Raw genomic sequence first — 20059 nt, 5'->3', positions numbered from 1 at the left:
TGAAACACTTGGATTTTATATTAAGAATGCAGCTAGTAGTATCAATTATAGAAATTAATATTTTAGTGGTTTAAAAATTCCCCCCCCCCTAAAACGTTCAAAGAGCTTCCCACACATTAATCGGCAATTCTAACAACAAATCTGAAAGGTTATTAGCAACATACTGCCGATGGCCATGATGACTAAGGTCTGGCCCACCTTTGGTCTGACCCACATTCTGGCTTCCTTAAAGAAAGAAAAAAGTCGAACCCTCCATTCTGGAGAGGAAGGTCCCAGGTCCAATCCCTGGCATTTCCCAATCCCTGGCATTTCCAGGTACAGCTGGGAAAGACTCCTGCCTGTAACTTAGTTCAGAGGTTGCCAAATTCATAGTTTACAAAACAATCCAATGCATATTTTCTCAGAAGCAAGTTCCATTGTGTTGTAGGAGGTCTCTCCCAGAGAAAAAATGCATAGGATGGCAATCCTAAACAGACTTAACATGGGAATAAGTTCCATCTTAACCACTATGCTGCTAAAACGTATGCTAATAAATACTTCTTATTTTTATAGCACTTCAAAGTTTGTGAAGTTGGACTTAACAGTAGGTGCTCATCTTGCTCATAGGCTATGCTGGATGAAGTTTCAAAATCATACCCCGCTTCACAAAGAAAGATCCTTGATTCCTACTTGAGTGTACAATACAGTTCTAGGCAACCACTGTACAAACATAATAGGCATATTTGATAATGCTGATTGAGTTTTTCAAGGTAATATAATTAATTGCTTGGTCTCAGGTGGAGGAGTGAGTGAATGAAGTTTATTTAAATAATGGGGTCCTTTAAAAATAATTAATTGAAGCTATAGGTCTAGAATATACTATGACTGTACAGTTGTCCCTGGGGGAATGGGCGACAAAGTGGCAAATGCGGTTCAGTGTTGGCAAGTGTAAAGTGATGCACATTGGGACGAAGAACCCCAACTTCAAGTATATGCTGATGGGATCTGAGCTGTCGGTGACTGACCAGGAGAGGGATCTTGGGGTTGTGGTGGACAGCTCGTTGAAAGTGTCGACTCAATGTGCAGCAGCTGTGAAAAAGGCCAATTCCATGCTAGGGATCATTAGGAAGGGGATTGGAAATAAAATGGCTAATATTATAATGCCCTTATACAAAATGATGGTGTGGCCACACCTGGAGTACTGTGGACAATTCTGGTTACCACATCTAAAAAAGGACATTGTAGAACTGGAAAAGGTGCAGAAGAGGGCAACCAAGATGATCAGGGGCCTAGAGCACCTTTCTTATGAGGCAAGGCTACAACACCTGGGGCTTTTTAGTTTAGAAATAGACAACTGTGGGGAGACATGACAGAGGTCTATAAAATCATGCATGGTGTGGACAAAGTGGATAGAGAAATTCTTCTCTCTCACACATAACAATAGAACCAGGGGTCATCCCATGAAATTGACTGCCGGGAAATCTAGGACCAACAAACGGAAGTACTTTTTCACACAACGCCTAATCAACTTGTGGAATTCTCTGCCACAAGATGTGGTGACAGCCAACAAACTGGATGGCTTTAAGAGGGGTTTGGATAACTTCATGGAAGAGAGGTCTATCAACGGCTACTAGTCAGAGGGCTACAGGCCACCTCCAGCTTCAAAGGTAGGATGCCTCTGAGTACCAGTTGCGGGGGAGTAACAGCAGGATAGAGGGCATGCCCTCAACTCCTGCCTGTAGGCTTCCAGTGGCATCTGGTGGGCCACTGTGTGAAACAGGATGCTGGACTAGATGGGCCTTGGGCCTAATCCAGCAGGGTTGTTCTTATGTTCTTATGCTAACCACAGGATTCGTTCCTGGAAACTCTAGCAGTTGGCAAATTTGCTGTAGATGAGTCATTGGCTTAAATGGCAAACAGGGTTAGGAGAATCATGGCTGTAAAGCGACTGAAAACAAGGTTAAAAAATTAGAAAGAACCGCTCCCTGACCCCTGGAAATGTCTCCTTGACCCCAGGAAATGGACCCCCTGAATCCCCCAAAACTGCCCCCAAAATGACCCTCTGAGCCCAGAAATGACCCCCTGACCCCCAGAATTACCCCCCAATATCCCATTTTAAAAAACAAAAAAACTTCCAACCCACAGATACTCAGCTTGCGATTGGCGAGGGCAGTCACAATTTCCCAGTCACGGATACTCAAACCCATGACTGGGAAAACCATGATAGGCAAGGGACTGTATTGTCTAACACTTAGTTATAAGGTTCTAGCCTGGTGGACGGGGGAGTGGGAAATATATTGGAGAGCCAGCCTGCTGCCCCTTGGAATCATCCCTGCAAGTGTCTCAGTAACTGTCACTCAGGCACTGCTTCTGTAGCTAGGGTTGCCAACTTGTTTTAACTGGCTCTGCTCCTACATCTAGCAGCTGTCTGGTGTGTAGAAATGTAGCAGATGAACTGTTTCTTTGCATGATGATGATGATGATTAATTCAATATCTATACCGCCCTTCCAAAAATGGCTCAGGGTGGTTTACATAAAGAAATAATACATAAATAAGATGGATCCCTGTCCCCAAAGGGCTCACAGTCTAAAAAGAAACATAAAATAGACACCAGCAACAGTCACTGGAAGTACTGTGCTGGGGGTAGATAGGGTCAGTTACTCTCCCCCTGCTAAATGAAGAGAATCACCACATTAAAAGGTGCCTCTTTGCCAAGTTAGCAGGGATAGGTATGTCTACAGTATCCCTAGGACTGGAGTGTCCCAGTTTATTGAAATTTAAACTAGATATGTTTAAAATAGCCAGTTGTCTGGTTGCCTGTGGCATGTAAAACACAGGTGACCACCTCTTCCAGGTGACCAGGTAGAGAAGCAAAACAAAATTTACCTTTTCTTTCTGCTAAGTCACAACTGACTAGCATTAAGCATTTGCAGAAAGTTGGACTAGCAGAGATGTTTATGGGCTGGTAGCTTTTGTGGATGTGTTTGCAGGGCTGAGATAAAATTAGTTCTGATGAGCTACTTTCATCTTTCCAAAAACTGCCACAGAGTAGGAAGGCAGATGATGAATTCTTGCCTAGTTCAGTCCCCTGTCTTAAGATAGTGGGTCCTTGGAGATTTCAGCAAGCGCTGAAGCAGTTGTGCGACTCCTTGTAGCTCCCAACTGAACTGACCTTTGTGGTAGCATGAAGTACAAGGGTTAAACAAGGCATATGTTACAGAAATCATGCCACCGTTGCAAGGCTCCACTAAACCCACATGACAAACATGTCAGTTCGGTTGTGTGAAAAAAAACCACCTTTACATGGGCAATTCAAAGAGGCAAAGGGGTCCCGGAAAAGGGCTACATCCCTTTGCTGTCTGCAAAGTATACAACACAAGTGTTCCATGCACAGGCCTGTACACCTGAGAGCCTGAGTCATAATTTTTTTCTCCTTAAAAAACAAAGGGGTGGATTGGGAGCAACCTGAATCAGCCTATCGATATGAAGCACTCATGTCATACATTACATTATGCACATGATGGAGGAGTAGGGCATGCAACTACTCCATTAAATGTGCAGTCTGATAAGTGTCTGAACCAGGGACCATCTGCTTGCAAAGCATATGATCTACCACCGAGCTCTGGCACCTTTTCCCCAAATAAAACTTCTTTTTACCCAGGGGCAAAGTCAAGGGCGGCCCTTCCATGAGGCGAGATGAGGCAGCCATACCAGGCAGCAGATTATTGGAGCATCAAGGCAGCAAAATGCCCTCCTCGGCCACAAAGAAAAGAGAAAGTGGGGAGGGGACTTCCTGAGAGTGGGGCCACATTTGATGCCCTGCCTTGGATGTACACAAGTCTCGAGCCACCAGTGGGCAAAGTATTGCCTGGGATTTGAACCTAGAACCTGTCATATCTAAAACAAAAATCATACCCTGCAGCCTAAACCAAGAAGCACTGTTGGGTTTCTGCAAAAATACACCCTGCTAGTAAAAAAAAGGAAGGCAATCTCAGCAAGGCATACTCAATCAAATAGTTTCTTGCGCCATTTCCTTTTTCGTTATTTGTTCACAAATGTGTAATGGGTGTCCCAGTCCCTATTATTACTCCTGATAATGAGAATCACAAAACAAAAACAAAGATACAATTAAGTGCACCGTCAGTGCATTGCAAATCCCAATGTAATCGTTAGTTGCTTAAATAACACCTACAAATACAGTACGTCTTCTTTTCCATGTTTCAATTACATGATGTAAATGTTCTATAAGCAGTGATTTTAGTAAAGATGTTTGGGGCTTCTTCTTTCTTTGGCAAGATACACATCACATGGCCAAAGACTAGCTGCACAAAACACTCCCTGTCGGAATGTTCTTTGCATGTCACATTGTGTAAGAGAACTCATTTTCTAACAAGTGAACCAGTTTAATTCACATGCATTTGTGAGGAAATGGAAGAACTCGAGGCTTCGCCTTAAGCTACCCAGTAGTCTCATGCCATACTAGAGCAGAAGGTATTCACTCTACTCTTTGCTCAGTATTTGCAGACATATTCCCCATGCAAGTTTACGAAAAGATGATTTCAGGAAGTAGGGAATACGCCGACTGCCATTGCGAACAACTTGCTGAACTACAGTTGTTAAGGGTCTTCAACATTATTAAAACCAGCATTTGGGGATTCAAGAGGAAACAATTTGGCAGAAACCCAACATTTTTGATAGAAGCTGTTTTCCACGTTTGGTTAATAATAGATGGTTCTTGACAGTGTGGTGGCGTGAAATCCTCTTGTGTGTTTCCACTTGATTCGTGAATTAAACAGCTATTCAATAATTCATATGAAGTACGATGAAGTGCTTTAAACGACTAAAAGGCCCGATCCTGCAGTCTGCTGAGCTGGCAAATTAACATTCAAGATCGAGTGTGACAACTACTGGGCGAAAATAGCAACATCATGACCTGTCATTTTGCACTGGCAAAAGCATATGATTCTATCTATCTATCTATCTATCTATCTATCTATCTATCTATCTATCTATCTATCATATTTTTATACCACCCAAAACATATGTCTCTGGGCAGTTTACAACAAAATAAAAACAGAAAAAGTAAAGCATTAGTTAATTATTATTATCATTATACTTAATTCTCTTAGCCAGCCACCAGCCATGCGTAGGGATGTGGCAAGGCTATGCGTGCGGGCGAGGGAGGGACCTGATTGGCTGCGCCTCCCAGTTGGCTGCTGGGCCTCAACAGCTGGCTGCTGTTGGCAGCGAGGAGAAGCAGTCGAGGCGGCGACAGGCCTGGCCACATTGGGGAGGTGGCAGCGGCTGAACCGGCCTAGGGGACGGGGAGATGGCAGGGAGATGGTGGCGGCTGGCCTGGCCTTGGGGGCAGGGAGATGGTGGTGGCTGGCCCGGCTGCAGGGGCGGGGAGATGGTGGCTGCAGCGGTGGGCCCAGCCGTGGCAGCGGGGAGATGGTGGCGGCCCGGCGGCGGGGAGGCGGCAGCGGGGGTGGGCCCGACGGCAGTGGGAAGGCGTCGGGTCCGGCGGTGGGGAGGCGGCGGCGGTGGGGAGGCGGCAGCAGGAGCAGGCCTGGCGGTGGGGAGGCAGCGGCGGTCCTGGGTGCAGCGGGCCTGGCTGTAGTGGGGAGGCGGCGGCAGCGAGGAGGCAGCAGCGGGTCGGCTGCCAGGGTGAGGCAGCAGCAGCAAAAGGGGAGAGGATGGGCCGGCTTGAAAGCTGGCTAGAAACGGGGCAGGGAGAATGGGTCAAACGGGTATCAGAGACGCCTGGGGGAAGAGGGTGCAGATGTTCTGCACCGGAACTGCTAGTTTATTATTATTATTAATTTGATTTCTATACTGCCCTTCCAAAAATGGCTCAGGGTGGTTTACAAAGAGAAATAATAAATAAATAAGATGGCTCCCTGTCCCCAAAGGGCTTGCAGTGTAAAACAAAAACAAAACATTTAAAATATTACAATAATTTTAAAAATTTTAAACAATATTTTAAAACAGCATTAAAACCATTAGAACAATATTAATTTAAAGCCTGGGTGAACAGATGCATCTTTAAAGACTTTTTAAAAGCTGCCAGATATGGGGAGGTTCTTATTTCACTAGGGAGAGCATTCCAAAGCCTCGGGGCAGCAGCAGAGAAGGCCCGTCCCTGAGTGGCCACCAGACGAGCTGGTGGCAACTGCAGACGGACCTCTCCTGATGATCTCAGTGGGTGGTGGGGTTCAAGACGAAGAAGATGTTCTCTTAAATACCCAGGGCTCAAGCTGTTTATGTTCTTATAGGTAATAAATAACACCTTGTATTTTGCCCGGAAATGTATCGGCAGCCAGTGTAGCTCCTTCAGTATGGGAGTAATATGGTCTCTCCGAGATAACCCAGAGACCAACCTGGCTAACGCATTCTGGACCAACTGTACTTTCCGAACTACATACAAGGGCAGCCCCACATAGAGTGCATTGCAGTAGTCAAGTCTGGAGGTTACCAGCAGATGTACCACTGTTCTGAGGTCATTCATCTCAAGAAACGGACACATCTGGCATATCAGCTGAAGCTGATAGAAGGCACCTCTGGCCACTGCCTCAACCTGGGACATCAGGGAGAGGCATGGATCCAGAAGCACCCCTAGACTGCATACCTGTTCCTTCTGGGGAAGTGTGACCCCATCCAGAACAGGAAGATCAAAATTGTCTCTTGAGTTTCGACCCTGCACAATGAGTACCTCCATCTTATCTGGATTCAGTTTGTTATCCCTCATCCAGCCCATCACCAACTCCAGGCAGGCATTTAGGGTGGTTATGCCCTCTCCTGATGATGCTGACATGGAGAAATAGATTTGGGTGTCATCAGCGTACTAATAGCACCCTGCATCAAATCTCCTGATGATCTCTCCCAGCAGTTTCATGTAGATGTTAAATAACATTGGAGACAATATGGAGCCCTGAGGGACACCATACAAAAGTTCAGATTTTGAAGAAGAGTAGTCTCCAAGGGAGACCACATGGAACCTGCCATAGAGGTAGGAGTGGAACCACTGCAAAGCAGTGCCTCCCACTCCCAACCCCCTCAGACGCTCCAGAAGGATACTATGGTCAATAGTATCGAAAACCGCCAAGAGGTCCAAAAGGACCAACAGAGTCACACTTCCTCTGTCAATTCCCAACTGGAGATAATCCGTCAGGCCGACCAAGGCAGTCTCCACCCCACAGCCAGCCTAAAAGCCAGTTTGAAATGGATCAAGATAATCAGTTTCCTCCAAGACTGTCTGGAGCTGGGAGGCCACCACCCTCTCAATTACCTTGCCCAGCCACGGAAGGTTGGAGACAGACCTGTAGTTGCTCAACTCCGAGGGATCCAAGGTAGGCTTCTTCAGAAGTGGTCTAATAATTGCCTCCTTAAGACAAGGAGGCATCCTACCTTCCCTCAGAAACGCATTTATAATCTGTACCAGGCTTTCTACAATAATCCCCCTGCCAGATAGTATAAGTCATGTCGGGCAAGGGTCAAGAGAACAGGTGGTAGGCCGTACCGTTCCAATCAGCTTGTCCACATCCTCAGGAGTCACAAACTGGAACTGATCCAACCTAATCACATAAGAGGAGTTGCTGGACACCTCCACATCAGACACTGAAGTAATTGTGGAGATGGAGTGTAAGTCGGCCCGAATATGAGAGATTTTTCTCCACAAAGAATTCATTAAACATATCAGAGCGGGTAATCAATGGTTCCAGATAATGATGATGATGATGTCATTCCCAGCCTTGCTGTGATACATCCATTGAATGTGCCAGAGACCTGAACCTGTATTCCATCATTGAATCACCAACGGAATCATCCAGGAATCACCCTTGTACTCCACCACTAACTTATGGCCCCTCATTTCTTCAGGGAAGAAAGTAAAAAAACAAGCAGAAGCAGGCTCCCCTGTCAGCTTCCCGTAGACAGCACAGGAGCTCCTTAAAGAAGACAATAATTCCACACACTGCCATCTATCAACATAACAGATTCCAAATACTCAGTATTCCACCTGGTCCACTTTCATGCTTCCTAGATCTTAGCAAACTCTCTAGCGCAATTAGGACACCTAAAACCATGATATAACATTTGGCGGTTTTATTTCACGATGAAACAAACAAACAAACAACCTGATGAAAATGTGGAGTCAAAAAGTGGTTCTCTGGGGCTATTCACACGCATGTGCCAAACCGGGCTAAGGGAGCCCCACCCGGTTTTGCACACATGCGTGAACCACCAGGACCAGGCCCGATCCCAGTGGAAGCATGGCAGAAAAGACGCCTATAGAGCCTCCCTTGAAAATGAGGTCAAGGGAGCGATCACTCCCTTAACTCTGTTTTCCAGATCATCTGTCAGCTGTGGCTGCTAGCCGATTCGGTGGGGTTATCGACCGAGGGGGATAACCCCATAGTGGGATCTCCATAATGTACCATGCACTTGTACAGTGCATTATTGGAGCTCTGGTCGGGTGCAGGGGGCGCATCCCAGCACCCTGACCCTTGGAGCTGCTGGCACCAGCCGGTACTCGTCTGGGTGGGCAATCCACCCGCCTAGGGAAGATGGCATGATCGTCTGAGGGAAGGCAAGCTCTTTAAGGCTTCCTCCCCGCAAACCCTGTGGCCTTTTCTCACTGCTCGTGAGAAAAGGCTCATTATATTACAGCACATTTAGTTTCACCACTGAGTGTACACTCAACAAGGAACATCAGCTGACAAGTGCTCAGTCTGATAACTGTGTTTGCAAACACATTCTCGTCCACAATTTTAGGTGTGTATCTAATGTTTGAATAGCAACTTTTTATTACAGACTTGACCTGCATAGAGAACACGTAAAGCAGGACGCACACAAGACTGCACTAGCAATGCAATCTTTCCACCGCTCTAGGGGCACTCAATTTGTACCCTCTGCAATAAAACCTTTTTCTGCCAAATTTCAAGCACACCTCCTATATGGAGCTCAACTTGGCATGTATTCTAATATCTCTAAGGTGGAATCCATGCAGTCTTTTCCAAGTACTTCAATGTATTCCTAGTGCTGTCCTTCATTTGGAAGCAGGATTGCTTAAAGTGGAGGTCAGAATATGGATTAACATCTTAGAATTTTGGCTAAAGCTGGTTTTCCACCCCATAGGTTTAGTTCCATCAGTGTTATTAGACACCTACCCCTCCTGATGGAAAAAAGAGTTAGAGGAAAGGCTGCACTACTGTAGTTTCTCTCCTCCTGTATTGATATCTGTGGGGTATGAAAAGGCCAGGACAAACCCCAGACAATGAATTTATGATATGGGGCGACAAATTGACCAAAGCTCTGTTCCTGTGGGTGTCTATTTAGGTATCTAAATAGATAAGAGATCTATATTCGATATTTTAACTTGATTACAGAGCCAAAATACAGTAAAGTTTTAATGCTGGCACACTGCAATGCTTTACAAACAACAGTTCTGGAAGGGAGTTATTAAAAAATCCCCTATAAAGAACGTTTTTGCCACTGTAATTCAGGAAATATCAAAACTACAGCTCATGTGCTCCTTTATTGCCAATTTTACTGAGAGCTACAGCACAAATATTTTTTTAAATGTATTTATTACATTTATATCCTGCTCTTCCTCCAAGGAGCCCAGCGTGGTGTACATGGTTATGTTTCTCCTCACAACAACCCTGTGAGGTAGGTTAGGCTAAGAGAGAGAAGTGATTGGCCCAGAGTCACCCACTGAGTGTCATGGCTGAATGGGGATTTGAACTACTGCACCACACTGGCTCTCCAGTGTAATTCCTTTTATAAGTTGTCATTCAGGTCATACGGACTCTTCTTATCTTGACTATCTTCTAGCTGGTCAGAATGATTTAATGTCTTATAGTGTGGCTAAGTTTTGTTTGGTAGCCAGTAAGATTCACCAGGTGGCTTTAGACACAGGGCTTCTGTCCTGAATCTCTTTTGGGAGAGAGTGTGTGCATTCACACACCAGTCAAACTTGCCCCGAAGTCCATTCGCGACCCTTGGATCCACTCCACACACAAGTTGGGCTTTGTGATGCGAATTCCAGCTTATCTTGAGCTATTTCCAGATTTTTAAAATGCTGGTTTTAAGCTACTTTTTCTGAAAATGCCCGAGCAAACAGGAAGAGGCGCTGATGTAGAATCATTAGCATGATGATAACAGGCATGGTCTCTTCAGAAATGCAGATCTATCTCTGCGGGGAACTTTCTCTCTACCCCGTTCCCATTGGCTAGGAAGGAAAACACTGACGCCTGCCATGTGGACTTTCAAAAACGAACGCCGAGAGCAGAGGGGAGGGGCTGCTTCCCTCAATGCCGCAAGTGCACTTCGAAGTGGCTTCGCTCAACATTTACCCTGAAGCCTGAAGCCAAGTGTGAATAACTTCCTGGAGCTCATTATGAATTCAATTTAGCTGCTCTGTTTTGAGGTTTGACTTGCTAATCTTATATTACAGCTTTTATGGTTTGCTGGGCTTCTGAGTGTATAAATTATTATTGTACTGGTCTGTGACTGTAATAAAGTATTTGATTTGATTTGATTTGACCTGTGAAAATGATAGCGTGCTTGGATCCTCAGTGTCTTACTGAAGCTCAAATGAATTCTAAGAAATAAGGGCTGAGTTTTTTACAAGCAACTAAGCACAAGGAATCACCCGGAAGTTTTCCACATGGGGCTTTTAAAGCCCTTTAACTTGCATCTCCTCCAGAATGGAGGAGATGCGTCCACATATCGGCCAGATTTACCCCGAAGTCCCTGCAAGTTATCAGGGAGCAGTTCACACACAATTTGGGTTTTTCCACTGTGCCTTAGAGTGTAGCCAGATTTATATCCAGGGTAAAAAAATTCCACTATATGTGTTGTTTTTTTGGGACAACTTCGAGTTCGCAGTGAAGTCTCCCTGTAAACTCGAGGTAAAGCCTGCTGTGTGTAAAAGTCCCTGGGAGAACAGATTCAGGGAAGATGTTAGAAGGATTTAAAAGAAAGCTACGAGCATGATAAAAAGTCTAGAAGGAAAGGGACAAGCAGAAAAGATTTCCAGTCCAGAAATTCTCAAGCTTGGGTTCTCAGATGTTGTTGGACTACAATTCCCATCATCCCCAGCTTCGATGGCCTGTGGCCACTGTAGACCAATATCAGCTGGGGACACACGGTTGGGAGCCCCTATTCTAGGCTACTGCAAGGAAGATTAAAGAAAGATTTACAGGCAGTTATAGGATAGATAGATAGATAGATAGATAGATAGATAGATAGATAGATAGATAGACAGATAGATAGATAGATGATGTTTTTCATCACATTTAGTGGGAAGAAATCAGAGTTTTTATGTATTAAGAAAAAATAGTCTAACTAGAAGAGCAGTTCAGCAACTGACGAGGCTAGCTAGAAGGATGCAGAATGCCCTTTTTCAGAGGCCTGCAAAGAAAAACATTGGCAATGCACCTGTAAGGGAGACTTCATAATATGAGCATCAGATCCTCTTTTCAGAGTTTTCTACACCTGGAGTTTACCCTGTGAGTTTGTTTAAGTTCATCTGTAATACAAATGATAAAACCAAATTGGCCAGAATGTATTTTGGGTTTTTTTAAAGATCACCTTCAGGCCAAATTAACATTCACACATGGCACTAACCAGGGGCGTAACTATAATAGGGCAAGGGGAGACAATTGTCTGGGGGCCCACTGCCTTGGGGGGCCCCCCAGAGGCAAGTCACATGACTTACTCCCCAGGCCGCGCACCCGCCCGGGCTTCCTTCAGTTGGATTCATCCTCCGAAATTGATGTGAGTGTTGAGACCTGGAGCTACCAGAACAGAATGTCTTTCTCTAGTACCATTAAATGACTTGCATTGTCCACAAGTTACAAAACCTTTTAAAAAATAATTTAGGATGATGTTCTGTTGTGGGACATAGAAGATACACACACACACACACACACACACACACGGGGGCCATTTTAAAATCTTGTCTCTGGGCCCACTCCAACCTTGCTACGCCCCTGGCACTAACAGCATAAAAGGGGCTTAGGTGGCATTATTGTATAGTCGTCCCTCCCCAAAGGCGGTTTCCCCATATCCAAGACTGGGAAATTGTGACTGATCTCGCCAGCCGCAACCCGATTATCCACGGTTTGGCAAGCTATCTTAGTGATGTGTGTGTGGGGGAGGGGGGGTCTGCAAGCGGGGGGGCGGTTCAGAGGTTCAATCCACTCATTCCTCTTGCTGGCCCTACCAACTCCTTGAGATTTAAAGTGATTTTTAGTGAGTTTGGGGAGTTCAAAAGTGCCTTTGAGTGATTTGCTGGGGGGAGGGTGGTGGAATTCCAAAATTTTCCAGAGGTTCAATTTGCTCACTCCTCTTGTTTGTTCTTGGTGATTTTAAAGGATTCCAGGTGATTTTGGGCATTTTTTGGTATTTTTTCTTTGATTTTTTCGGTCTTTTTGCGAATGCAGTTCCCCTAACCTCCTGATTTTCATTGATTTCAATTGCTCACCAACCGCTAATATGCCAATGGCAAGGTTTTGCCAGAACGGAACCCTCTGGGTTGGCGAGGGATGTCTGTATTCTGTGTGAGTGCAGCCTTAGAACAGGGCGTTGGGCTTCATAATGCACAGGATTCCCTGCAGTGACTTCCTGTTCTCTTCCACATCTTGCATACATACATGTTATAATGAGTGTCATCATGGGTTTTGTTTCAGATGCAAACATTTCTAAATCCAGCACTGGGAGCTGGATTTAGGAGATGTATCAGTTGTGCTGAATGCCCCAAAAACTTTTTAAGATGTGCATCTCAGACTCTCAGTTCTCCCTCTTTTTAAAAAAAAACAACACATTTTAATGTATGCATTAAATTGCAGAAGATACACATTCAATTAAGCAAATACAAAAAAGCAATTGAAATGTCTTGGAAGAGCCAATTTCATGATAGCAAACGTATAAGCGTCAAATCCTATTTTAATCTTCATAGTGTCCCTTTGCATCAAATATATCTGCCTCAAGTAATGTGCTATAAAAAACGGGAGTAGTCTATTTCTCTTCACTTTTCTTTTCTAGGAAGTTGCAACATCCCTGGCACTTTACAGAGAGGCGGACAGACCCAGTAGGTCATTGTCCCTTTAAACACAGAAAAGCCCATACTTACAAATACCACATGGATGGAGATTCCTCCCCATAAATATATGAAATCCCTCCACATGCTTATCCTCTCTGTACACCATAAGGCAGGGACAGGGGTTCTCAGACTTGGGTCCCCAGATGTTGCTGGACTACAAACCCCATCATCCCCAGCCATACTGGGGACCAACATAATCTGGGGACCCATGTTTGAAAACCTCTACAATAAGATACCCCTTTAAATTCCCCTTCAGTTCTGAGATGCTTTTTCCACACTGCATTTACAGAGATTTCATATAAAAATACCCACTGCAGTTTTCAGTAAGGTATCTCTTCTACGGACTTCTTGCAGGCTTCCCTGAGCATCTGGGCGGAACATTTGAATTCTTATGGAAAAATATGCCCTCACGATTGTGCTCATTAACAGTGAGTAGGATCAATGGTGTTGTGAGCAGAGATAAACAGAGTCTCCTATTTCAGCTCCAACAATTTGGGAAGAGCCCAGAATTAATCCAGCCCACCCCTCCAGCTCTGGAGTAGTTCTGCAATCTGAAATGGATTCTGTGATCCATTCTGGGAGTATGCAAAGAAGCCTAAGGTGGCCAGTCCTCCCTGAGCATGCTCTGAGCCCTTGGGTGTGGTGAGAAGTTGGTGACATCACCGCTTGCTTTCCATGCTGCAGGCCTTTGAGCAGTGATGGCCACTAGCATTCCAAACTGTCCGGTATTATATGGGAAGCCCCATATCTGAGGCAAAAATCTCTTGTCCCTGACAGGATGCTGTTTTCCCTGTATTATTGGCAGTGCCTGGGGCTCTCCCTCATCCCTCAAGCACTTGCACTGAGCCCTTTGAAGTCTGGGTGAAGTCCATATTATCATGTAAAAGAAACAACAAGATTCACAAAAGAAGCCCCAGTTGCTCGGCAAACTTGCAGGCACAATTGCCTGGTTTTAGTTACATCTTGCACACTGCTAATTGTTATCGAATGTATCGAATGTAATTATCGAATTGTTATCGAAGGTCTATTTACATTGCTATCGAATGTAAATAGACCTACAGACTCCTGCTAACTTACTCGCCACTTCTGGCAAGCCTTTCAGTGAGGCTTTCAGTGGGGAATGTGCAGGGATGTGATGTGTGTGTCAACCTGGAGGATTCTCTTAATTTTCCACCTGACACTTGCTCTATGTCTGTGTGGAATGCTCTGTGTGAATAAGAAGCTTTGTGAAATCATGGGGCTTGTGTTGTTGTTGCAAATGCATTGCTACTCAGGCTTCTAGGATGACCCCACCCATAGATGACCCCCCCCTTGTGTCTCATATTCAGGCAATGGAATGTTGGACACCCTACTGCCACCCAGTAAGGGCAGGAGGGGCTGAACTCCCCCAACAACAAAAAAGGAACAGAACAGAAAAAAAGAACACACCATGTGGGTAGAGTGTTCCCACTAATCGTTTTCATCTGTGTGCAGAATGAATTTTGTTCTGGAAGACAGTACCAAGGCAGTGTGTGTGCACCTGCACCCCACCATCAGTGGGGCCTTCCTGATTCAACCCGAGCGGAATCTCACTTCAAAAATTGTGTGAGCACAAGCACATGTGCATGCCTTAGAGGGAACACTGTGGGGTTAGTTAATTAAAATAAAAACTCACAGTGTCCAGCCAGCTCCCTTTTATGTCTACTCCAGGGAGATGATGATGCCAGACGCTCCAAGCAATGAGGTGAGGGAACAGCCTTGATTAGCAGGCTATTCCCTCCAGTCAGGGGCGTAACGATGGGGGGGCAGGCAGGGCACGTGCCCTGTGCGCCACTCTGGTGGGCCACGTGGGTGGGCGCCAAAAAGTGGCATGCCCCCCCAACCCCCCCCGGATCGCGCGTCAGTGGCGGGCGGCAGTGGGAGTGAGCACGGCGGTGGCGGGCGGCGGCGGATCGCCCAGTGCGGCGGTGGCGGGCGGCGGCGGATTGCCCAGTGCGGCGGCGGCGGGTGGCGGCGGATCGCCGAGTGCGGCGGTGGGCAGCGGCGGATCGCCAAGTGCGGCGGTGGCGGATCGCCAAGTGCGGCGGTGGCGGGTGGCGGCGGATCGCCGAATGCGGCGGCGGGTGGATCACCGAGTGCGGTGGTGGCAGGCGGCGGATCGCCGAGTGCGGCGGTGGCGGGCAGCGGCGGATCGCCAAGTGCGGCGGTGGCGGGCAGCGGCGGATCGCCAAGTGCAGCAGAGCGATGCCGAGGCCTGCCATCTGGCCCAGCATCGCTTCCCAACTGCACAGGCACGCCTGCACAGTTCATAGAATGAACTGTGCAGGCGCGCCTCGCAGTTGGGAAGCGACGCCGGGCCAGATGGCAGGCCTTGGTGTTGCTCTGCTGCACTCGGCAATCCACCGCCGCCCACCACCGCCGCACTCGGCGATCCGCCGCTGCCCGCCACCGCCGCGCTCACTCCCGCCGCCGCCCGCCGCGCGATCTGCCACCTCCCACCACCGCCGCGCTCACTCCGGCCAGGGGGGGCGTAGGTATGTGGGGGGGGAGCAGTTTCAGGGGCAGAGCTTGCCCTGGGCGCCGTTTCCCCCTGTTACGCCTCTGCCTCCAGTGGCAGCGTGGGGAGGAAGCAGCAAGTTATTATTATTATTTATTAGATTTCTATACCACCCTTCAAAAAATGGCTCAGGGTGGTTTACACATTTATTTACAATAAATAAATAAGATGGATCCCTGTCCCCAAAGGTCTCACAATCTAAAAAGAAACATAAGACAGACACGACACCAGCAACAGTCACTGGAGGTCCTGTGCTGGGGGTGGAGAGGGCCAGTTACTCCCCACCGCTAAATAAAGAGAATCACCACGTTAAAAAGGTGCCTCTTTGCCAAGTTAGCAAACTGGCCGCCTCTTTTCTCCCCTAAAAGTCTCCTTATGAGCTAGATGGACACTGAGTTATCTTTTACCAGCCATGGGATATTTTCTATTCTTTTTGGGGGGGGGTCGGGGTAGAGGAGTGCTGGCTGCTGCTAGATTTGAATTACTCAAATCACTCCATGGCTGTTTCCTGTGAGTAGGCCCATTGCTTCCAATGGGCTTATTCATATGTAACATTTGCTGTGTGGCTTTTACCCCACAGTTCCAGATGGCAGCAGCTGCCACTGCCTTTGAGCATGTGACCTGCGCATAGCATGATTACACCCACCTTATGCCATTCACACAGAGGACCTAAACCTGTTGGGATTTGAACTTTCCACCATTTGGAAGATAAATGTCTGCTGTCATTTCCTGACTGCTTCCCTGTATGTATGTTGTCAAAGCACAAGCAGGAAATGCCCTGCTGGAAGTGGACCTAAAGTGCTCCCCTCTGAGCCATTTTAGTTCTCTCTTAAGTCACATTCAGACATTACGTTATACATAGAAACACGTTTCTGTACACACATACTGTACATTTATTTTAGTTATTTATATTCATATGGCGCTTGATATATCTATAGATCTACCTGTTTTTTCTGTGAGTGACTGAACATGTATTCATTTAAAAAGTAATCCCGAGTGAAAAATTACTGGGTACCAGGAGGAAATATACCTTTGTAGATGCACTGAGCATAATGTGTGAATAACTGTACATGCGTATAGATCTCTATTCCTATCAGTACAGGTGGGCTTCTGTATCTGCGGGGGTTCCGTTCCCTGCTAATACTGCGGATGCCGAAGCCACTGATATCGAGGCATTAATGTTTGGGAGGTAGGTTCCCAGAGGGTCGGAAATCGCAGGAAAAAGCTGCAAAAACCATTAAAAAGGGCAAATAAAGTGCCCTACCATGCTCTGCGGGCCTCCAGCAAATCCAGATTCTTCCATTTTCCCATGATTTTTCACGGGAGGGGAATGGTTTTTTTAACTAAATGAGCCACAAAACTCCTCCATTTTACAAAATGGCGGCCAGTAATTACCTCCGAGGTCATTTCTAGCCTTCTCCAAACCTCAGTTATGTGAAATTAACCCCCCTTTTGCTGGTCCCCCCCCCATATGCCGAGGTCAGATGTTAATTATCCTATGGATAATTAACGATATGCGATATGTGGATATGCGAAACTGTGGATAATGAATCCACGTACAGCTAAGTCCACCTGTATTCATAATATTTGTAATAATTTGTAATAATCTATACATACATGCACTGTACACAGACCATGCGTGTGTTGAACATAACCTGTAAATAGGGCTTTACTCTAAGTGGTCTACATGCAGTAGAATGAAGTGGTAGGTTGTAGAACAGCCTGTACCACTTCATGCTGCAGGTGTGGGGTGCAGCTTTTTAATTCTCTGCCTCCGTCAGTTTAAAAACAAAATCTTGCAAGGAGCAAACTAGCAAAACAGAGCAAAGTGGAGCAGAGTGTTTCTCCCTCACATACTAGCTCGGGTTTTTTCTTTCTTTCTGGGAGTTTTGCATATGAAGGAGTCTTTAAAAATGGAGTCTCCTACCTACAGCATGAAATGGTGCAGTCTACTCCACCACCTGAGGCTTTTCCCACCCCATTCTCCTGTAAGTACAGATGTAAAGTAAACTGTGCCGTCAAGTCGGTTTTGATTCCTGTTGCCCACAGAGCCCTGTGGTTGTCTTTGGTAGAATACAGGAGGAATTTACCATTGCCTCCTCCTGCGCAGTCTGAGATGATGCCTTTCAGCATCTTCCTATATCGCTGCTGCCCGATATAGTACCAGCAGGGATTCGAACTGGCAACCTGCTGCTTGTTAGTCAAACATTTCCCCGCTGCGCCACTTAACAGGCTGAGTCCTCCTTAAATCAGTTTAAATTTGATTTTAAGTTCACTTAGTAGGAGTTAGTAATGGAATAGGAGGTTGGGACTTCTTCATTGCTGACCCTGGGCTCTGTTTCTAGAAGTGCTCTTATGATACATTTGCCTAATCAAGCCTTCAGTTTGCTGTTAGTTAGGTTTTTTTTAAAAATTGTTACTGTTGTTTTGTTTAATTGTTTGTTTAGATTGCTGTATGATTTTAATGTGTTTTTTTAGTTTTAACTTTTTTGTAAACCGCCATGGCACATATATTTTGGGCAGTATAAAAATATGCTACACACCCCACCATTCCGGGGTGGGGGCAGGAACACCTTTTCATCTGGTGCAGCCTTTGTCTTACAAAAAATTGCCAAGGGCAGATGCAAAAGACAATACTTTTTATTCTGGAGTATTTAATCAAGAATAATAATCACACCCTGGTTTCATATTTTATATTACTATTACAATAGAATGTCCACTCCAACTATGAATTAGCATTGAAATAATGGAAAGACTTGGTCCTTTTACTGCTCTTTAGTCATCATGATGTTGAGTGCAAAACAGAGTTTGCTCTATGTTCAAGGGAAATGAACTTGCCCTAAATGATCTCAAGTGTGAGGCTCAAAGTATTTTGCCTTGGGGCAAATCTGTCTGTGTGAATGGTGCGGAAAAGAATGCCACTGGAACACTTCTGGTTATGATGATTGATGTATAAACTGATTAATATTGGCTAGTTTGGACTGACCTTCTTAATTGTATTCCGGCACAATCTAGAAGTTTATGGGGACAGGGAATACCTCAGAGGAATTCTGGGTGATGTCATACGTGATTCTTCAGTCCTGTCACGAAGGAATCCTGCAGTTCAGGGAAATGTGTCAAACTCTTCTTTCTGGAATGCTGGAATGTTAGCAATGGTTCCTCTGGAGCCAAGTGTGAATGCGGTTTTTGATATGAACAGAATGATGCCTTCTTGCCTTCTACTGAGTCAGACTACCTGTCCATCTAGCTCACTATTGTCTACATCAGTGTTTCTTAATGTTTTTGGAGACATGGACCGGTACATCCTTTGTGCACAGTTTCCCGGACCAGCAGTTAGTAAAGGGGTGGCCCCCCCCCTCGCTCCCACCCCCAGGCAACCACCAAAACAATTTTGAGCTGGTGGGGGCCACCAGGAGCTCTCAGGAACTCATTTCTAGACAGGCCACCCTCGCTGTTGGGATAAACATTCCTTTCACTTCCTCGAAATGAATGTCATCCCAGCGGCGAGGGCTGCCTGCCTAGAAATGAGCTCCGGGGAGCTCACCTGGGCTCTGTGGATCCTGAGCCCTGCTCCTTTTGTGAGTGATGTCATGCGCAAAGGGGGCAGGTCCCAGGACCCGCAGAGCCTGGGCAAGCTCTCCAGAGCTCATTTCTAGGCAAGCAGCCCTCGCTGCTGGGATTATGTTCATTGCAAAGCAGCAAAATGAATGTTATCCCAAAAGCGAGGGCCGCCTGCCTAGAAATAAGCTCCGGAGAGCTCCTGGCGGCCCCCACCCACCAAATAATGGGGGGGGTGTTTGCCTGGGGGGGCGATCTACACTGGGTCTACATTGACTGGCCTACCCTGGTCTATACTAACTGGCAGCAGTTCTCCAGGGCATCAGACAGGGGTCTCAGCCCTACCTGGAGGTGCTGGGGACTAAACTTGAGTGGACCCTTGGCAAGTGCTCTGAAACTGAATTGGGTAGCCATCTGCCAAGGATGCAGTGGCTGCTTCCTGCATTGAGCGGGAGTTTGGACTAGAAGACGCCCAACTCTACTCTACTTCCAGCTCTACACTTCTGTGATTCTGTGAGCAAAAGAATCAAGAAACCCCCCCCTCTAATGGGTTTCCTCGCCTGCAATTTGCCGGTTAAATCTGCTTTCCAGTGCTTATTTATCATTACAATCAATATCCGCCCAACCCTGTTCCCAAAAGACTCCCAAGTTTACCAGCAAGGTGTGCCTGAGTGTCTGTGTATTTAATGCGGTGTTTTAAGACTACTTAGCATCATTTCACCACCTCCTATCATCTTCACCACTTTTATCATACAGGACTGACAATCAGGGTGGTTTTAATTTAAAGTTTAATGGTTCTAATTTAAAGTTAATTTTAATTTACAATTAATTTACTTTAAAATGGCTGGTTTGGTTACTGTATTTTATTGTAAGCTGT

The 20059-nt window shown here is 46.1% G+C and overlaps 1 protein-coding gene across 1 annotated transcript in view; it reads right to left on the bottom strand.

The window, feature by feature from the left end:
* VIPR2 (vasoactive intestinal peptide receptor 2) overlaps positions 1–20059 on the bottom strand; it is an 89408-nt gene that overhangs the window by 68389 nt on the left and 960 nt on the right. The gene's annotated exons all lie outside the window — the stretch shown is intronic.

This window comes from Hemicordylus capensis, chromosome 6 (genome assembly GCF_027244095.1).
Source record: "Hemicordylus capensis ecotype Gifberg chromosome 6, rHemCap1.1.pri, whole genome shotgun sequence".
NCBI lineage: Eukaryota > Metazoa > Chordata > Lepidosauria > Squamata > Cordylidae > Hemicordylus > Hemicordylus capensis.
This window is presented reverse-complemented; position numbering and strand designations above follow the sequence as displayed.